Here is a 19,736-nt window from a genome sequence, read left to right on the forward strand (position 1 = left end):
ATCTCAGTATTAGAAAGAGAGGGGACACAAAAAACGAATCACATAAGGTGAGTGCAATGAGGAAGCAGAGTAAGAGCAAATGAGCGAAAAGACATGGGGCCTCATTACAAGTTTGGTTGTGCAGGAAAAAGTGGCAGTAATTCCATTACCGCCCGCCACGTCTAATCACAAATATGGGTGAATTACAACCGATTTTTGAAGGAAAAGTGGAGGATTTACCTCCAGCTTGATGCTGGAGGTAAATCTTCCACTTTTCTTCCAAAGATCGACAGATTTACCAGTAATTTCGTTTGTGGTAATTCCGCCATAAATCCCCAATGGAGTTCTATGGACTCAAGAAATGGGGACTAACAGCGCCTACCACCACTTGTAATCCAGTGATAAATCCACAGGAACAAGAGGCGATAATGGTAATTCTGTTTGGTGGTATACTGGCATGTTTACCGCCTGAATACTGCCAAACTCGTAACAAGGCCCACATAATAAAAGGATTGTACAGAGAAACATTTAAAAAAAAAAAAAAGGAGGATGGAATCGTGTTAGTGGAAGTGAGAGTGTGAAGATTGCTAAAGCAGTATGATTTATAAAACATGAACATTAATAGAAAATAAATCCAGTTTCAATTGTAAAAGATACAAAACAATGACATGAGTGAGATCTCAAGAAACTAGTGCAACTTACTGTACGCCAGAACCGAGACCAGGCAAAACAATATATTTCAAGAGGTTTTTTCATGTGCAAATATATATTTTAATTTTGTTTTCCAAAGCTCGACAAATATGAAAACCGGAAACAGATTTTTAATTTTATAAATAAACTAGCATTTTAGGGTCACCAGTACATCATTAATTCGGAACAGTTATCAGAACCTAGGGTTTTGTGCCTGCGTCGGACTTCTTCTAACAAGCAAAATTATATAGCAATCCCAATCTGCTCCCACCTTCTTGCGCCCCTTTCCGGTGTGTTCAGTGTAGATGACAATATAATGGAGTGGAGTTTTTATCTACCCGTCTCGGTCCAAGTCACTATTTCTATTCTGGATTCTGGCGTTACTTTTCTACCTGGCTCTCTTGTGTCCATTGACTTCTAGTCCTCCCCTTTGCCCGGTTTCCTTCATTGGGCGTCATATCACGTAAAAAATGGGTCCCACTCCATTTCCATGCAGGTTGGGGCAGTTATTTATTGAGCATTTGTAAGGAGTCTACACATTAGAAAGTGTTTCGAGGCACCACAGGACAAAGGGGGGTGGGAGGAATAACAATAAAACAGTTCTACTAGGCCGTGCGACATTCAGATTGTGCAAGCGCAATAACAGTAAGTACAGGGAGAGGGAAGAGGGTGGCAAGGGGGGCCCAAAGTGCTAAGGGAAGGGGGCAGCTAGTGCGAGGGTCCAGACTTGGTAGGCTAGTCAGGCAAGGGTCCCCGGGGCAAGTGCTGGTAAGAGGGGCGAGGGGGAGACACATTGAAGGAGGGCCTGGCCCCAATAAGGCTCATGCAGGGTGCAGGCAACCAGACAGAGGCAGGTGACCTAACAGGGGAGGGGGGAGCAGGAGTGAGGAGGAGAAAAGGAAGGTCTTCAGAAGCTGTCAGAATTTAAGGAGATTCGACCAAGACAGAGGGGCAGGAAGGCCATTCCAGCTGGAGACACCAGCCGAAGATATAGATCTACCCCCCCCCCCACCCTCCCGGTTTATTGAAGCGTACGACTAGCAGAGTTAGAGCTAGAAGACCGAAGAGTTCTAGCACATAGGTATTTAGGGAGAGAGAGTTGGATGTAGTGTGGTCCCAGGCTCCAGAAAGCCTTGTGAATGATGCAGAGGGCCTTGAATTTGATCCTTGCAGCCACAGGGAGCAAGTGGAGAGTTTTTAGGGCCGAAGAGATGCTGTCCCTGGACTTAAGGCCAAGAATAAGTCTCGCAGTCCTAATCCAGATTAGTTGAAGAGGGAGGGAGGAAAGGGGTAGATTAAGGAAGAAGCTACTGCAGTAGTCAAAACGAGAGGAGCACAGTTCTGGAGCCATTGAGTTTCTTGGGGAAGATCAGAAAGGGAGAACGGCTCTGAGGAGGTGAAGCTGAAAAGTGAGATTTCTTGACACGGTCAGTGATGTGAGGTAAGGAGAGAGAGGCGTCAAAGATAACACCCAGGCGTTTTTCCTCAAAAGAAGGTAAGGAGAGGGAGCCCAAGGAGTGCCGTCATAGGGGGGGGTGGAGGATGGGGCAGGAGTCCCAATGAGAAGTATTTCAGTCTTACTGGCATTAAGGCAGAGATCATTAGAAGCACACCATGCCTGAATAGCAGTCCGTCGGGAATGAGGGAGGAGGAAGAGGAGGGAAGCTTAAAGGAGAGCAGAGTGTTGTCAGCATAGCATTGAGAAGGTGGAGAGAAGTTGGAGCTCAGGTGAGGGAGAGGAGCAAGGTAAATATTGAAGAGCCACGGCGAGTGGATACAGGGACGTGGCAAGTGGAGAGTGAGATATAGGAGAGGAATGGGCGCAGTTGAACTTGGGAGGGCCTATTCAAGCAGAAGGAGGTCAACCAATCCAGTGCCTGGACAGTGATGCCTAGGGTTTCACAAAGCCGATTTATGAGGGTGGACTGGTTGACCACGTTGAAGGCAGAGGTAAGATTGAGGAGAACAGATTGAGAGCAGGTCATCACAGGTGTTCAGGAGCAGTTTTCGTTCCTCGGGCTGCTCTGAAACCAGACTGGTGGTTGTGAAGACAGCCAACAGATTCAGTGTGATGTATTAGTTGGGAGAGTACCAATTTTTCAAGGGGTTTGCCCAATAAAGGTGTAGTGGGCGATAGTGAGCCGAACAGGAAGGGTCAGCAGATGGCTTTTTAAGAGGAGGTACACAATGGAGTGCTTGAGGAGTGATGGAAAGGAGGCAGTGGCAAAGGAATGGTTACAGAACTCAGGGAGGGAGCAAGAGAGGCAATGTTGCCCTTGATAGTAGGAGCTGGGGAGCACCTGTTTGGATGACACTTTCATAGAGCAGACTGTCTTGGTGATCTCATCCGGTGCTATTGATGTGAAGGACGAGAGGAAGGAAAAAGAGGGGCCAAGGGAGGCACAGGTACAAGGGCGCAGGTAGGGAAGTAGAAGAGAGGACAGAATGTCCTGTGTTTTGGTAGTGAAGTGGGTGGCCAAGGCTGTGCATAGGGCCCGTGAAGCAAGATTAGAAGTAGAGACAGAAGTAGGATTGGAAAGTTTCTTGCACATTTTGAAAAGTTCAGCCGCGTTTGTGGCCCCGGATATGCGGGCTTGGATGTGGGTCAGTTTCCTGGAGCGGATGGAGAGTCTGTATTGCCTTTGGAGCAGGCGACAGGCCAGGCGACAGGCCAGTTTATCATAGGATATACTAGAAGCCAACCATTTTCATTCAGCGACTTTGAACTTGTGTTTAAGCGAGGCAAGGTCGGAATCATACCAGCCATTGCATTTGGAGGCCGGCCTAATGCGGATCCTCATGGCAGGGGCAAGGCAATCAAGGGTGTTGGAGATGGAAAGGTGAATGTTAGCAAGGGCAGAGTCGGTGTGGGAGTTGATAGCAGGGCAGGGGGAGGAATGAACAAGGTGGCAAAAGCAGCTACTGACACTCGCTTCATTGGTCGAATGATGGAGAAGGAGATTGGCAGTGGGGGCAGAGGCTTACCTGGGGGGCCAGGAAGCACAAGATGGGAAGAGAGGAGAGCATGGTCAGGCCAGGATTAATGAAAGGGTTAGACAGGGAGATATCAGCAGTGATGAGCGCATCAAGGGTGTGCCCGGCTGAGTGGGTTGGACCAAAGGGAAGACTGGTGAGGGAAAGAGTCACATAGGTTGCGGAAGGGTAGAGTGGCTGCATCAGAAGAGTCTAGATGAATATGGAAGTCTCCAAGGAAGAGAAGCTAAGAAGTAGGTCATAAGAGAAGGTGAGGTTGGCCTGCTCCGAGAGGAAGAGTGAGGTCGACCTGGGTTCCTGTAGATGGTAGCGAGAGTGAGTGAGCGGGAAGAGACGACGCAGAGTTTACAGATAAGACATCCAAAGGAGGAGTAGGTTTGGGTGGGTATGACAGACACAGGTACCAATTCAGTGTAGGCCGGTTGGACCTGGGTTTGGAGAGGATTTCATAACTCAGGAAGGAGAGTGTCAAAGCAGTGACAGAGCTGGCACTGAACCACGTCCCAGTGAGAGCCAGGACGTCAAGGTCAAGGTCTTCAAGGAGGTAACAGATGTCAGAGGAGTATTTGATAGCAGAGCTAAAGTTGAGAGTGGCTAGGTGTAGCCGGTTGCTACCTTTAAAAGGTCTTCCGAGACAGGGTACAGGGGTGACGTAAAGCCGTCGGTGGGGGGTGAAGAGGCCAGAAATGTGAAAGCCGGAGGAGTGGCCTGTGAAGGAGGAGGTTGGGCTTAGAGCCCTGGGCCATCATTCTGATATGATGCACCTAGAGGATAGGAAGTGGGCCAAGAGGACTTCCAACCTGTTTCAACCATTAATGGGTGAAGAGGAAAAAGGGGATCTAGATGAAGTGCAGTGATGCTCCCTATTTAGTATATTTGTTTAGCTTTATGGACCAATTCACGCTGTGTTGGGAGCTGTAGTCGCTTCTAGTACATGGCCAGGCTTGTGCTCGCTACTAACATGTTGCAAACCATGCAAGGGAGTGTTCCAAAGTGAAATTGGAGGCGAGACACTTCATAATCAAGCCAGGTAGTGTAATGAGGATGAGAGTATGTTCTTTCTAGTAGGAGATCTTGATTTGGGGAGTAGAACACGTGTATTTGTGTAACCCACACGTGTTTTGAACCTCAGGAGTCATTTTCGAAGCGATATGAGGTTGGTTCATACTAGGTGGTTATTCTTTTGCTGTGCCGGGGAGGTGCCCGAAGGAACAGTTGCATGGATATTTCACAAATTCTGCTGTGCTGAGGGGGCTTGGTAGGGATCTTGTAAGAGTCGCCTGGTGGCCGATCTGGCCTCCTGTGCACAGCACTTGTTGCACGCCTCAAATCAAGATTTCATACTCATTATTGGAGAGAAAATACTCTCATCCTCAGAGTACATGGCGTGATTGTGAGGGGTCTCAACCCTCAATTTAAAATTTCCAGCCAAGGACAGTGGGGCACTGTTCTAAGTAGACCTCACCACACAGAGCAGGGTATGCATTAACCATCAAATCAAGCCTGGTAGTTCTGTGTTTCTAGTGCTCCCACAAGCTCTTAGTCTTCCAAAGTGGCCAGTTTCTTCTGTGATGCCGAAAAAGAGCAGCATGGTGGTTAGCCCACCATGTATCCCATCAAGGTCCTTAATCCATGCAAACACCTCTTTCCAGTATACCTGGGCAAGAGGACCTCCCCACCAAACATGACAATACATTCCATCTACCCAACATCCCCTCCAGGAATATGGGTCCATCCAGGGGAACATTTTGGCTAATTTCTGGGCGGGGCGTGAAAGGGAATTGCCATTTCTTCAGTAGCTTATAGGTGTGCATCTAATATTGCATCGAGATGCAAGATTGCCAGACTCCTCTACACAAATATTGCCATAGGTCTTCTGAATTTCCTCTGTCTATATCAGATTCCTAGGAGGTTTTGAGGCTATAAGTCAGTTTGTGGATTTCTCGACAATTGGGCTTTGCATAGATTTGAGATTCAACCCTATGATCCGGTTTGTCCAAAATCTGTTCTAATGGGGATAGAACCCTATTATGATTGAAAGTTGTCTGGCACACCCCTTTCATAGAAGACGATGTTATGCGACTGTATTAAAGCCATGTATGACAAAGAAAAGGAGGTTGCCCTTTCAATGGCAACATCATGCCGTCCTGTTTTGTGGATATCCATATGCTGATATGCTGACTGCCATTAAAAGGCTTACCAACCTTCCTTGAGATTGGATTATTGCAGAGTAGTGAATTTCCTACGGCAAGGGTTTTCTTAATATGGTCTGTCCCTTGTCTTTCCAGGATGAAGTGGGTAGATATTTACCATTTACCAAGTCTGTTGGCCAATATGCTAGAAAATATTGTCTTCGAAGTTCGAGATATGAGCATGTAAGATTCACAGTTGGATTTAGCTTTCTCCTCCTTCGGAATGACAAGATTTCTTGCATAGGTAAATGATTTTCCCCACCTGCTCCTAATCAAGTATCTTTGTAAAGCTTGCTCAGGCATGGTGCAAGGACAACTCCATATCTTTTATAAAATTCTGGGGTAAATCTGTCCACTCCAGGATCTGACCCTACTTTCATTCTGTTGATTGCCCCAGGATCTCCCCTCTGTCGATCTGTACCTCTAGGCTATCCTTTCCCTGGTCTGTCAAGGTAGTCAGGCCGGACTCCCCAATTCCATCACTTCCCCAGCTGTGATCTTCCCACTCCACCTGTATAGGCGTGTTGCATAAACAACCAAATCTTCACACTATTTTGATGGGGTGGGTGAGAGTTTCCCCCGTGCTTCTCTCAGTCCTATCTGTTCTCATGGGGTTAGGCGCTCAGCCAGGCCACCAGTAATGTGTGGGGTTCAACCCCTTTCTCGTAGTGCTTTTTGTTTGGTAGATCTCAACTGACCAAGAACCCGGACCGTCCAAAGGTTTTTAAGTTCTAGTTTTTTGTCTAGAATGTCCTGTAGGACCCCTTAGTCGCCTCTCCACGTCCTCAATAGTTCTCATTCTATGAGGATTCCCCCACGCCTCCATACTTTCTGCAATCAATAGGCCCCTAAACATCGCAATGGCCACCTGCCATGTTATGTGGAGTGAGTTTCTCTGTGCCATTTATTTCAAAGAATGCCCCAATTTTGTCATGCATTTTCTCACAAAAGAGCGGACCTTTAAATAGTGTATCATTACAGATCTATCTCCTTTCCGTTTTGGAGCTTGCGCCCAGCTCCAAGGTAGTCCTGGGCAGACCAGCCCACTATTTGAATGAAAGCAGCTAATATTGTGTTCCTGGTCTGCTTCGACCTCTATGCAGTCGATGGGCGTGCAGATTGTATGTGGTTGTGAAAAAAAAAAGTACTGATTTAGCTCTGAATTTAGTTCCCACCAAACGTCTGTCAGAAAATGTGTTTGCAAAGGGATGACCTTGCCTCTTACGCTCCTTCACCAAGAGAAAACACATTTTTCTGTGGTATTGCCACCATGTTAAAAACTATCACACAGACTAATGTGGCCTCTTTCCACCCCAATAGCAGGTTAAATGCATCTGCACAGAATCTTGCTTGGTTCTGGTTTGAGATGTACAGAAAGCACAGGGTGACGGTCACATCCCAAAAATGTTCCTTTAGTCGCCAACAGACGCCCATGTAATGGCCTCTTCAGGTCAATGATTTGTAGCCCTAGAGTTGTTCAGATCATCATTCCCTCTACCCTCGTTTCTGTTTTATCTGAGGCCCATACCGTGTTTACCATCTAGCTTTCCTTTAATTTGTATTTCTCTCCAACCAGATACCGCTGCTCTTGCAAGCACAGTAGGTCTAATGAGACTAATTCAGTCACAGGGGAGCCTTTTCTTGTGAGGCAAGGGAGGTCAGCTCACTAGGCGAGACCCTCCATAGGGGTTGCAGCAAGAGACCTCACCGGGAGAGCCCCCGTCCCCCTTGGGGATATGGACTCCCGTTCCCGAAGAGGAACTCCCTTTTCCATCCCAACCCTACCTTTCATGTTGGGAGAAAAGAAGAGGAATATATTTGCTATACTGGTGTTGAATGTGAAAGTCAGTACCCGAGAGGTACTGAGATGAAGAAACCCGGAATGGCAACCAGACACTAAGAAAGGACTTCCCTGAGATGCAAGAAAAGCCAGAGAGCAGTGTCATTAAAAGGGGAGGAGAGAAACCAGCAAGGCGAGAGACCCAGGAACCAGTAGAGAGAGAGAGAGACATGCTGATGAACTCAGGAGAACACTGAAGTCCAAGAAGGGTAAACACTTGGAGAACAAGTGCCTGAGTTGCACAGTTCCCAAGACAGACGAGCGAGTGGATGTTTTTCCATCATGAGGCTAGTCCCAGAAGGAACTTGCACAAGAAGCTGGAAGGAGCAGGTGCCCGAGCTGCACTGCTAGTGTCAGACCAGAGTGTCAAACTGACACCAGTCCTGTGGCAGACAAGACGGGGAAAGAGATGAGAGCTCTATCAAGCCACTACCACTTACCTGAGAGAACGCTGAAGGGTGATGGCAGAAGTAATGCGCTGGCCAGCAAACCAGAACCGAAGGAGGAGAACGCTGACCCGGTGACGCAGTACCTTACAGAAGTAGGTAACGGGGAGAGCGGGAACCCCAGATAGAGAGGCGGTCAGAACGATTGGCATCAGTATAATCGTCACTGTTACCAGAACAAATAGAATGATCATACTCGTCCCAGTGAAAGGTCCAGTAACTCGGAGAAACATTGTGAACAGCATACTTGTCCCAGTGAAAAGGCCAATAACCAAGAGTAGAAGAGTCAATATCCAAGAGAGTGAGAACAAATACTGGGAGTATCATATTCGTCTCAGTACTGAAACGAGCGATCAAGCGAGTGAAAGTCAACCGGAGCTAGAAAGCCTTTTATACAAACATATAAACCCAAGAGACACCAAGTGGACCCAAGCTGAAAGAACTTCAATCGGAGGGATACTTCAGGGGAAACTAGGAGGCTGGGAGAACCCCCTTCAAGAACTAACAAACTTGTACAAAAGATAGTGTAGGATTTTCAGATGGTTCTTGGCTAACATGAACTGAGCTGAGAAAGCCTCCCCAGGAGAAGGGAGTCATTCTCCTGGACGTTCATGGTTTTGCATTAATAGTGCGGTCTTAGTAGCTTAGACTTTTGGACGACAGACTTTTCTATGGACTTCACTACCGACTAGGAGCACCCCAGTTAGTCGTGGTAGGTAGGGAACTCCAAAGAATAGGGATAGCAAGGCATTTTTCTATTTTAAATAAAACCTTTGAGAAACTGTCCACAAGTAGTCTGTCTCCTTCTGACCCGTCACATATGGTGTCAGAAGTGGGATCAGGCACAGCTGATAAAAACTGACAGGCCCTACAGTTTAGTGAGCCAAGTACCAAAGCCGCTGTGCCAACGCTGGCCATTGCTTAGTCGACTGGGTTTGACCTCCAGAGTTTTGCAGAGAGAATACAAGCAGGTGAAAGGCAATTTATTCCTACAGGGTTGATACCATCTCCCCCTAAAGGGACATACATCAGGCTAACTTCAAATCAGGTCTGGCATGGAAACACAGCCTCAACATAATGGCCCGAGCTATAGACCCAGAGTATAGAGGTGATGTGAAGGTTTTGTTACACAATCATAGAAAACATCCCTGTACTGTAAGGGAAGGTGAGAAAATTGCATAGGGGATTTTAGAAAATCTTACCCATTCCCCAAGATGTACCATAACAAACAGAGACCAATAGGGGCTCGCAAGGATTCGGAGAGGCTGATAGAGTGAAGTCAGGCTAGCCAACTGCAGCGCTTGATGAAGCTGGCCTTCTTCCCGATATAGCTTTCGCACAATGTAATGACCCAATACTGATGGAAGCATTCTCTAAGGCAATCTCGGAAGAAAAAAAAGTTGTAGTCAGATGGGTCCCTTTTTCTTTATAAAGGAAAGTCTTTTGTATTGGAGATATATTACCCCAGAAGGGAATCATAGTTCACAACTAGTCGATCCTAGAAGACACAGACGGATGGTGTTGGAGTGGGCCCACTCCCACTTGGCAGTTGGCCATCAGGGTGTGGGTAAAACACAAAACCAAGTTATACTGAAGTTCTATTTGCCCAGAATATACAGAGACGCCAAATAATTCGTATTAACCTGTTTATTTGCATTAATAAAGCGCACAACAGCCCTCAGGCATTGCAGCGCTGTTACAGAAAGCTTGCTTAGTTACATAAGTGCTAGTTAAAACATACATACATACATACATGCACACATACATACATGTTGCCTAGCCCCATGTTGCAGGGCGGCTTACTTGGTTGCATAAGTGCTTCCGAAGACATGCATATATCCTAACCTCTTGTTGCAGGGTGGCAGCAGTGTACAATGCAGAGTCAATTTGGGTGGCACAAACATGCTGCCCAGCCCCATGTTGCAAGGTGGCAGCAGTGTACAATGCAGAGTCAATTTGGGTGGCACAAACATGCTGCCTAGCCCCATGTTGCAAGGTGGCAGCAGCATACAATGCAGAGTCAATTTGGGTGGCACAAACATGTTTGTTCATTTGTTGTGCGCACCAGACCCTGAGGTAGCAGGGCGCATGAGAGCAAGTAGGTTTACAGCTTAGTTACAAAGGTTACACATTGCCCAGCCCCATGTTGCAGGGTGGCAGCAGCATACAATGCAGAGTCAATTTGGGTGGCACAAAACATGCTGCATATTACAGTCAATCAGGTGGGTGCAACACATTACAAGCCACACCTCAAGTTACGCGGTGCTCAAAGCAAAGGATGCAGGTAGAACATTACGGTCAGTTGGGTAACATTGGGTTTCTGAGCATCACAGGCGACCAAGGGGAGTGGTTGGGAGGCACACAGCATCACATGCGACCATGGCGTACCTGTAACAGAGAGGGAGCAGACAGGGGCCTTAGGAGTGGACCTTGGTAGGCCGAATTGAATCAAACCCCAGCCAATCAGGGGGTGGCCAAAAACCAATGCCAAAGCACTCCAGTGCAAGAAAAATAAGGCGGCCATCATGGAGTGCCTGGACAGACACATAGTCATGGAGGAGGTGATCTGCTTCCAGGCAAGCGGCGGCAAGCAGCGTCATTTACAGGATCCCTTTGCCAAAAGAATTCAACTACCCCTGTACCACCAGCTCCCCTACAGCCCTTACCCATTATTGAGGTCCCTTTTTCTGGTATTGTCATGGATATCGTAGGTCTACTTCGGCCACCCAAGCTGGGTAATAAGATAATTCTGCTCATCGTTGACTATGCTACCCAATATCCAGAAGCCTTCCTCCTACGAAACAACACAAGCCAACAAATATGAAGCATCTCATCCCTTTACTGTTCAGAGTAGGATTCCCTAAAGAGATCTTAACTGGTCAAGGGACCACATTTATGTCACGTATGATGTCCGAGGTGAAAGAAATCCTACAGATCAAAACCCTAAGAACTGTTTATCACCCACAGACTTGACGGACCAGTCGAACGCTTTAACCAGACCTTAAAGAAAATCCTCAACAAGCTTGTAGAAGCCGATGGCTCGACCCGGGATAAAATTATCACATGGGCACTCTTTGCTGTACGAAAGTTCCCTCAAGCCTCTTTGGGGTATTCTCCCTTCAAACTTCTTTACAGTAGAGAACCTCGAGATGTGCTTGATATGCTCAGAGAGGCAGGGGAGAAAAAGGAGGAAGCTGTGCTACTTGTATCCCAAACCACACAAAACCTCAAACAGGGCATGGCTACAGTCAGGGAAATAGTAAGAAAACACTTGGGAGAGGCCCAGGAAAACAAAAAGGTGCAACATATAAAAAGACCACCGTCCGCTCCTTCTCTATCGGACAAATGGACTTAAGTCTTACTACCAACCTATGACAATAAGATGCTATGAAAGTGGATTGGACCACATAAAATCCTGGAATAAAAAAGGTCCCTGTAACCATCTGGTCTCACAACCTGATCAAAAACAGAAAACCCAGATTTATCATATCAACCTTTTAGAGTGGAGGGTAGACCCCTTGTAATGCTTTTAAATAAAACATGGCGCTTGTGCGCAGTGCATCCTGGTGCACTCTAAGCCCTAGTGGACATTTGCTTCATGCCTCAGTGGAATCTGCACTTGATGCGAATTTTTCAGACAATAAACATTTTGAACGTTGCTCGTATTGTTCCACTGGTAAACATGTTTTTCAACGTTTTCATTGCTTATGTTAGTCTGCATTGCTGACTCAAGGACACTTGGGAAGAAGGTGTGCGAATAAGCTAGAATATGTCGGTTTCTAGACTGGTACCTGATAACGTTACCCTAGAAAATGTCAAAACTGAGTGAGTTATGGAGTTGCATTCTTGAGAGAGGGAAACGTTCTGCTCCTTGAAGTTTACCATGGGTCACTCCTGCCAACGGTTAGACACTTTTATAGACCCTTCTGGCTCTCAAGCACCACCCCACTATTGCAGAGGGCTTAACATGAGCGGGGCTGAGGCGGTCAGGTGGAAAGCTTCACATGGAGGATGGACCCATCAACCCAGGCCTGTTGAGATCTAGATCTCTCTCCTTGACCGTTTTGAGACTGTTCAGTGACTTGTGGCAAGAGGAGGATGTTCTTTGCTGCTGTGTCAATGGGGATGTATTTTATCTGGACCTCTTATTCTTTGCACATATAGAATTCCCTTATTCATTTAGTATTTTTGTTGCATTTATCCATTTATTGTTTTTGTCAATGGTATGAATAAATAGGCTGTAAATAGCCATTCAGCAGTGCAGATGGTTGTGAATAATTGCTCTCCAGCATCCAAGGTTTTAATTCAGTGCATTGGGGGAGAAAACAGCTAAGAGTTCTGTGTAATATATCCAGCCACTTTGTGAAAGCAAAACATGTTGGTGCTGTGAGCAGGGTACCTTGTGATGAAAAGTTCCAGGTACCGAAGAACTTGTGCTTGAACGCTGGTGGGCAATATTTGTGTTGGGAGTTTATTTTTGCGGTGGGAGTAAGGCTGCTTTAATAAGTGCTTTGTGTATGCGTGTTGCGTGACTGCATTTAGGTTGCAGCGAATAAGTTACGTAAATAGATTAAGTTATTGTAAATATGAACACATTTAAGAAAAAAAGAGAAGGGGTCATCTGCTGGCGGAGACTGCGTTAGTACTAGGATTCCAGGGTGGGCAAAGAGTCCATATGATAAATTAGCCCAAGGATGGGTGTTGTGCAGGATTGAGTGAACCGTGGGACGAGACCCTAGGTGATGCAGGACCTGCAGCGGTCGTGTTTTGTTAACAGCAAGTTTTAGTAAAGAAGAGAAAAGAATTAGCCGCACTGGGATGGCAGGGGTGGATTCTCTTGTATGCATTCAGAAAAATGCACCAGAGGAATGCTGAGTTGAATGAAGACATTTTACGATTGGAACAAAAGTTGACTGCTGAAAAGCACATTGCGCTAATGCAGCAGCTACAAAGCGGTGGCTGAGCGGGCAGCCGTATGGGTCACCCGATACAAGTACAAAATCCGGCGAGGTAAGACAAATAAGAGGAAAGTGGCAACTGTGATTGCCAAGGCAGGGGTGGACTGGGACCCATATCGATGGGACGGTGATGTCTGGCACTCCACAGACTCAGATCATTTCAGAGGTTGACACAGAATCTAAATCTAAACATGACAAAAAGACTGTAAATGCTACACTGGTAACGAGGCATAGGGCTGGCCCACATCCCCATAACCTGTGGGGGGGGGGGGGCGTTGTGTGTAATCCTCTAGTGTAGTCCAATTCACAACAGGAGATTGGCGAGATTATTACTCGGTTAAGGCAGAAAACAGGGGAGCCTTTGCTCACCTTGATAGTGAGCATGTTTGATGGGGTGCCACAGGCTTGTTGGTGTACCCCATAGATCGCCACTCTTTCTGCCTTTATCGAATGACATCAATATACAAGAAGTATTGCGGTCAGGGCCTCCTTCAGGCGAGGGTGACCAGGCTACGCAGGGGTAGTTGTTGGACCAAGCGGCCCTAGGGTGTAAAAGTATATCTCATTACTACAGATTGTCCTAGTGAGGAAAAGAAGCAGTATACATTAAAGGTGGCAGTTCAGAAGATCAGAGTCTGCCATGAAAGAGGCAATTCATGTTGAATATCTGGCACATATGGGGGTCGTGCAACTGTATGTCCACCAGAAATAGGGTACGGCCCCACCAGCATATAAAAGTGTAATTATGACCGTTAGTAGGTATGACTGGCAAACCAACTGATGAGGTGGTTGATGCAATTCTGCAACTGTCAGATCTGGGTGAATGGGACAAAAGTGAGGATAGAAAGAGGGAGGGGCGTAGTGAGAGAAGAACGGAGGGCCGGAGACAAGATAGAGACTCCAGGGTGTCAAGAAAGGACCCGTTTTTGCTATTGTTGAAATATGGGTGTACTACAGGGGCGGAGGGCAAATTGGCAGTATTGAAACCAGAGAAAGATGGGACTGGCTGGGAAGGCAGGTGATGACCATGCCAAAAAAGGACATTTCCTGAGGTGGTCTATGGGAGTCCCTTCGCCGAGACCATCCCAAGTATGCCGATTTGAGAAAACCGTGAGTGCAATGTTCGAGTCTGAATCGGAGTACACTCACTCTAAATTTGACTAGGATTATGTCCAAGTCCCGGCAGCTTCAGCTCGTATAAAAGTTGACAGACTACCTCATGTTAATGTTAAGATCTTTTGGAAGCATGGAAACACACAAGAGATCCAAGCTTTGATAAGACACTGGGGCGGAGGCCTCACTGACTGATGGAAATCCTTCCAGGTTTAAAACTCCTACCATTACTGAACTGGGGTGGTAAGGAAACACCAGCGACACAGACAGGAGTGAAAATGAAGATCGGTAATTTGCCAAAGCAGAAATAAAGTGTTGATTGTCCCAATGCCCGAGTATATAATTGGTTTTGACATTCTGGAAGGGTTGACTCTAGGACTGGGAGGTAAACACATTAACTTCAGTTATTGTAGGCAAATTAAAAATTCCTCTGGCGCATGTGCCTTTGGCCATGAAGCGTGCATCTATGAAGCAATACCGCATTCCCGGGGTCCATAAGGAAATTTCAGACACCATTAAGGAATATGTAGAAGCAGGAGTATTACATCCAATTACTGCTGCTTGGACCGACCCACTGTGGCCCGGGAAAAAGGTGGATGGAGTAGGAGAATAACTATGGATTACAGCGAGTTGAACAAATACACTCCTCCTTTAGTCTCTTGCAGCCCGAGACACCGTCACGTTGATTGAGAACATCGAAAAGTTTGAGGGAGCCTGAGACTTAGCAAAATGCTTTTCTCTCTGTGCCAATTGCTGAGGACTGCCAGGAACAGTTTTCATTTTCTTGGAATGGGCGGCAGTATACCTCACTAGCATATGGGGTTCTTGCACCGCCCAACAATTTGTCACTAGATGCTGGCAGAACATTTGGACAAGATACTATAAGCCTGACATACATATCTCGTATTACATTGATATTTTGATTCAGGGCAAAGGTGAACGAAGTGAGCAAGATCAAGTGGAAGTAATCATGGACGGGCTGAAGAAGGAAGGGTGGGAGAAGGAAGGGTGGGAGATTAACTCGAACAGAATTCAAGGGCCAGCGAAGACTGGTGCATTTCTGGGAATTCAGTGGCAGAATGGGCATTGAGAGATGGTGCCGAAAGCTCAGCAAAAGATACTAGAGTGTATCCCTCCTGTGAACAAGCTCAGCAGTTCATAGGGCTGTTTGGGTTTTGAGACAGCATATACCACATTTAGGGCAGATAATGGCTCGACTCTACAAAGTGACGTAAAAGAAATAAAAGTTTGAGTGGGGCGAAGAACAGAGTGTGTGATTTGGCAAAAGACACTGTGTAGCATGTGCTTGATTTGTGGCCTTTGAAGTAAGGAGAAGGAATTAAGTGCATCTGTACAAGATAATTACGCTAACTCGAGCTTGTGGCAAAAGCAAAACCACAACACTATGCTTTAAAGTACACAGACCAAATCATAGACTGTATTTAGAAAAACCTTTTCATACACATCCAGTAAGGTCGCATCTATTCTTGGGGAGTAAAAACCAATAGTTAGTTACTCTTAGATCACCTTCAGTAATACAAAGGTAGTATACCCTAGCAGTTGTACCACGACACTCATCAAGAAATCACATAGCAAACCAACTGGACAATATACTTCTCTGAATAGTGGAACACTTATTCTAGGAATAGTAGAAACCTATAACTCTGATTCAGGTTAACAGTTATTGTAGGGGAGTAGGACCTTGGGGTGTAATATACAATTTACTTTACAGCTCAGTGGAACACTGTGTAAGGTCAGTAAGAAACTTTTACACTAATTGAGGATTGCACCATGTATACCAGGGTCAGTTACACCTAAAGAACACTTTTCACGAATGGCACGCAGGTATTCTAGGCAGTTAAAACCTACATACTTTTAAAAAGGAGCAAGAAGCAACTTAAGGATCGGAATAACCTACGGCAGACTTATTCTGGACAGGTTAACAGCAAGTCAGGGGAAGCAAGACCCAATTGGGGACACTCATAGTTTATATCCTAACAGGAATAGTTCAGTGCAACCAATGGCATTACTTTTGGGAAGAAGGGGCCCAATTCACTGGTGAGCATATTAACCTTTTATCTACTTTCTGTTAAACTGGCAAGACAGTTTATAAGGAAAGTAAGACTTTATACACTTTTCAGAATGGCAGATAATTTCCAAGCTAAGTAAAATAACCCTACACAGCTTTGCAAGTGAAAAAAACACTTTCAAAGTACTTTTGTAACTGTTCACTCTGAGAGCTACAATTACCAACTAACTATTTAACAAGTAAATCAACTTTTCAACACTTGGTTTACTTTTCAAGGCAGATCCCTTTAAATATCCAGCCCTTCCCAATTCTATGAAAGAAGTTCTCTCAGAGGCAGAAGAGGAGCCCTAGGGGTCTAGGAGCCAGCTGTAGGCAGGTGAGATAAGGCTCACTTGCAGGCAAAGTCACAGTTCCTGAGGAATACTGTTCAAACAAGTGAGTATTCTACTTTAAAAGTTAGTTGGGTGTCCAGGTACTTCAGAGAAGACACACCTAGGAGGATTCCGCAGGGGGCCTAGACGACCTGGATGAGAGAACTCCCAGTCACAAGAAACGCCCCAAAGCTACTCAGGAATCACAAGAGACTTAAGGTAGGTAATGCCCAAGCCAACACAGCACAGAAGAAGAGTGCAGCAGGAGGACATCAGGATCTGCAGCCAAAAACCTGATCACTGGATTCCTTGTCAAGACGACTGCACCATGGAAGGACATTTGAAGCAAAGATCAACAGGGAAGGTTCCAGGCAAGAGTTTCTTTGTGGCTGGATGCTGTTCTGTGGTTTTGGCACCCTTTTCAGGAGCCAGAAGACGACTGGATATCTCTGGTCGGATTCCCGTTGTTTGCAAGGTCCAGCACTCCTCTATTCATGTTTCTGGAGGTCAAGCAGAATGCCCACAAAGTTTCAGCAAGATTCGGAATACCATGCACCGCACAATGGCTCGAGGTCTAGGCTATTGGGGGACCGCAGCATGACGCGGGATCGCTCAAAATGCAGGTCTTCTTAAGTCTACTGGATCTCACCAGGCTCTGGGTCGGGGATGTCATTTTCGGAGTCCCCAGGCCGATTGGAAGGGTAACAGCAGGCTCTCCGGTCGCTGGAAATCGTCTCAGCCGCGTTTTCTTCATGATGCTCTTCAGTTCCAGTGGTCGACTACGTCTTCAGCTTCCAGGATCAGACTTTTATGCAGGAACCAGCCAAAGCCAATCAAACAGCCATGCGACATTCAAACTTGGGGGGGTTGGAGGTCCATTCAGTACAGCCAACCTCCCAGTTTGAACCGGATTCTCGCAGGCTGGAACACAAAGGGCTGCAGAGTTTTGGACCCCTCCCTCGCTTCCGGTTTTCACAGACACTCTGGAGCCTGGGCAGGGAAGCCACAGGATTCCCTCCCCCCCCCCCCAAGCCAAAATTGACAAAGGATTTTCCCACCCTGGAGGTCAGGGGAAGGAACAAGAAAGGACAACGAACACTGAAATGGCAAAAAAGGAGACAGGGCCATTTTGGTAAAATTAGCACCCATTGGTGCCTTTACCAAGGCTGTGGTAACAGCCCACGGTAAAGGTGCACCGAATTAATAAAAAGGTTCACTGCCACCAGCCATTAAAGTTAAGTTTGTCGTTGTAACATAAATGTTACAGTAAAAGGAGAACAGGGACACATTGTGTCTCCCCAGCACTCCACATAAGGTCGGGTGTGCTGGTTTCAGCTAATAAAGTGTTACCAAAGATCCTTTCTACCCTTGGGAACTGTAGTTCTCACAAGGTTAGCTACTGAAAGGTAAAATGGGGGAGCCCCAAGGGCAATCCTGCAACAATAGGCAGTATGTGCCAAAAGTTGTCTAATAGGATAAAATTAAAAGGGCACTATGGAAAGTCTTAAAAATGACACCCATAAAAACAGTAAAAGACTTCAGGGTGGAAAAAGGTTCCCACTCACTGAGGTATAGGGAAAAAATAATCCACCAGTAAAGCAAAAGTTTGAGGTAGACACAGGTCAGGAAGATTTATCATTGCTATGAAAATCTTACCCAACACAGGGAAACTCCACCTAGATTTAGGGCCAGGGAGGCATTTTTGCAACCCCCCACTATTATTTAAATAAAAGTATTTGGGCAAGCAAACACTGTCTCGTATGTTCATCCCCTAAAACCTGTCAAAGACTATGTCCTTTCCACCTTATCTTGGAAGAGGATGTTAATTATGTCTTTCATTGTTCTTTCCAGAGTGGACACGCTTTCCCAGCCTCTCTCCCTTACCCCAAGTAGGCAGAGGTTGCACATTCGCTTGCACTTTTCTAGATCAATTTTTAAGACTAGGGACATTTCTCTAGTTGAGGTCTTGTATTCCGGTGTCAAATTTAATTTCTGGGAGGTCGGCTGAGACCTGGTTGTTTGACAGTCTCCATTTTATCCTCTTTGTCCATCCTCTTCTTTAACTCATTGTGATTGAGGTTTGATCGCTCACCCGCAGGGAATTTTATTTCCTCAAGCAATAGTTTTAGGTCCAATGTAGTTGCTACTTTGCCAAATTCCTTTTTATGTGGTATTTACGTGGTCATGTCATCGCCTGTTGCGGTTAATATGGAGTGGGGGGTACACGAGGGGGGGGGGGGTTGCCGATAATGCTGCAATATAGCAACTGTCCTCTTGACTTGCATTAATGTCCTTTTGCAGACAATCTTGAGCTCATGTTCGTTAGGGTTGTAACACTAATGGAAGGTGTAAAAGCATAGAGTAAGGCTTTAAGGCCTTCCATTAACATCACACTCTATTTTCAATCATTTGTATGGCAGAGAGGAGGGGCAGAACGTAACTTGTGTTTCTCCTTCCTTCCTTCCTTCCTTCCTTCCTTCCTTCCTTCCTTCCTTCCTTCCTTCCTTCCTTCCTTCCTTCCTTCCTTCCTTCCTTCCTTCCTTCCTTCCTTCCTTCCTTCCTTCCTTCCTTCCTTCCTTCCTTCCTTCCTTCCTTCCTTCCTTCCTTCCTTCCTTCCTTCCTTCCTTCCTTCCTTCCTTCCTTCCTTCCTTCCTTCCTTCCTTCCTTCCTTCCTTCCTTCCTTCCTTCCTTCCTTCCTTCCTTCCTTCCTTCCTTCCTTCCTTCCTTCCTTCCTTCCTTCCTTCCTTCCTTCCTTCCTTCCTTCCTTCCTTCCTTCCTTCCTTCCTTCCTTCCTTCCTTCCTTCCTTCCTTCCTTCCTTCCTTCCTTCCTTCCTTCCTTCCTTCCTTCCTTCCTTCCTTCCTTCCTTCCTTCCTTCCTTCCTTCCTTCCTTCCTTCCTTCCTTCCTTCCTTCCTTCCTTCCTTCCTTCCTTCCTTCCTTCCTTCCTTCCTTCCTTCCTTCCTTCCTTCCTTCCTTCCTTCCTTCCTTCCTTCCTTCCTTCCTTCCTTCCTTCCTTCCTTCCTTCCTTCCTTCCTTCCTTCCTTCCTTCCTTCCTTCCTTCCTTCCTTCCTTCCTTCCTTCCTTCCTTCCTTCCTTCCTTCCTTCCTTCCTTCCTTCCTTCCTTC

General features: G+C 46.3%; 1 protein-coding gene across 1 annotated transcript in view; it reads right to left on the reverse strand.

Annotated features, from left to right (window-relative positions):
- Positions 1–19,736, reverse strand: part of PSMF1 (proteasome inhibitor subunit 1) — a 106,470-nt gene that overhangs the window by 15,380 nt on the left and 71,354 nt on the right. The gene's annotated exons all lie outside the window — the stretch shown is intronic.

Source organism: Ambystoma mexicanum, chromosome 3p (assembly GCF_040938575.1).
Source record: "Ambystoma mexicanum isolate Mex_15411 chromosome 3p, UKY_AmexF1_1, whole genome shotgun sequence".
NCBI lineage: Eukaryota > Metazoa > Chordata > Amphibia > Caudata > Ambystomatidae > Ambystoma > Ambystoma mexicanum.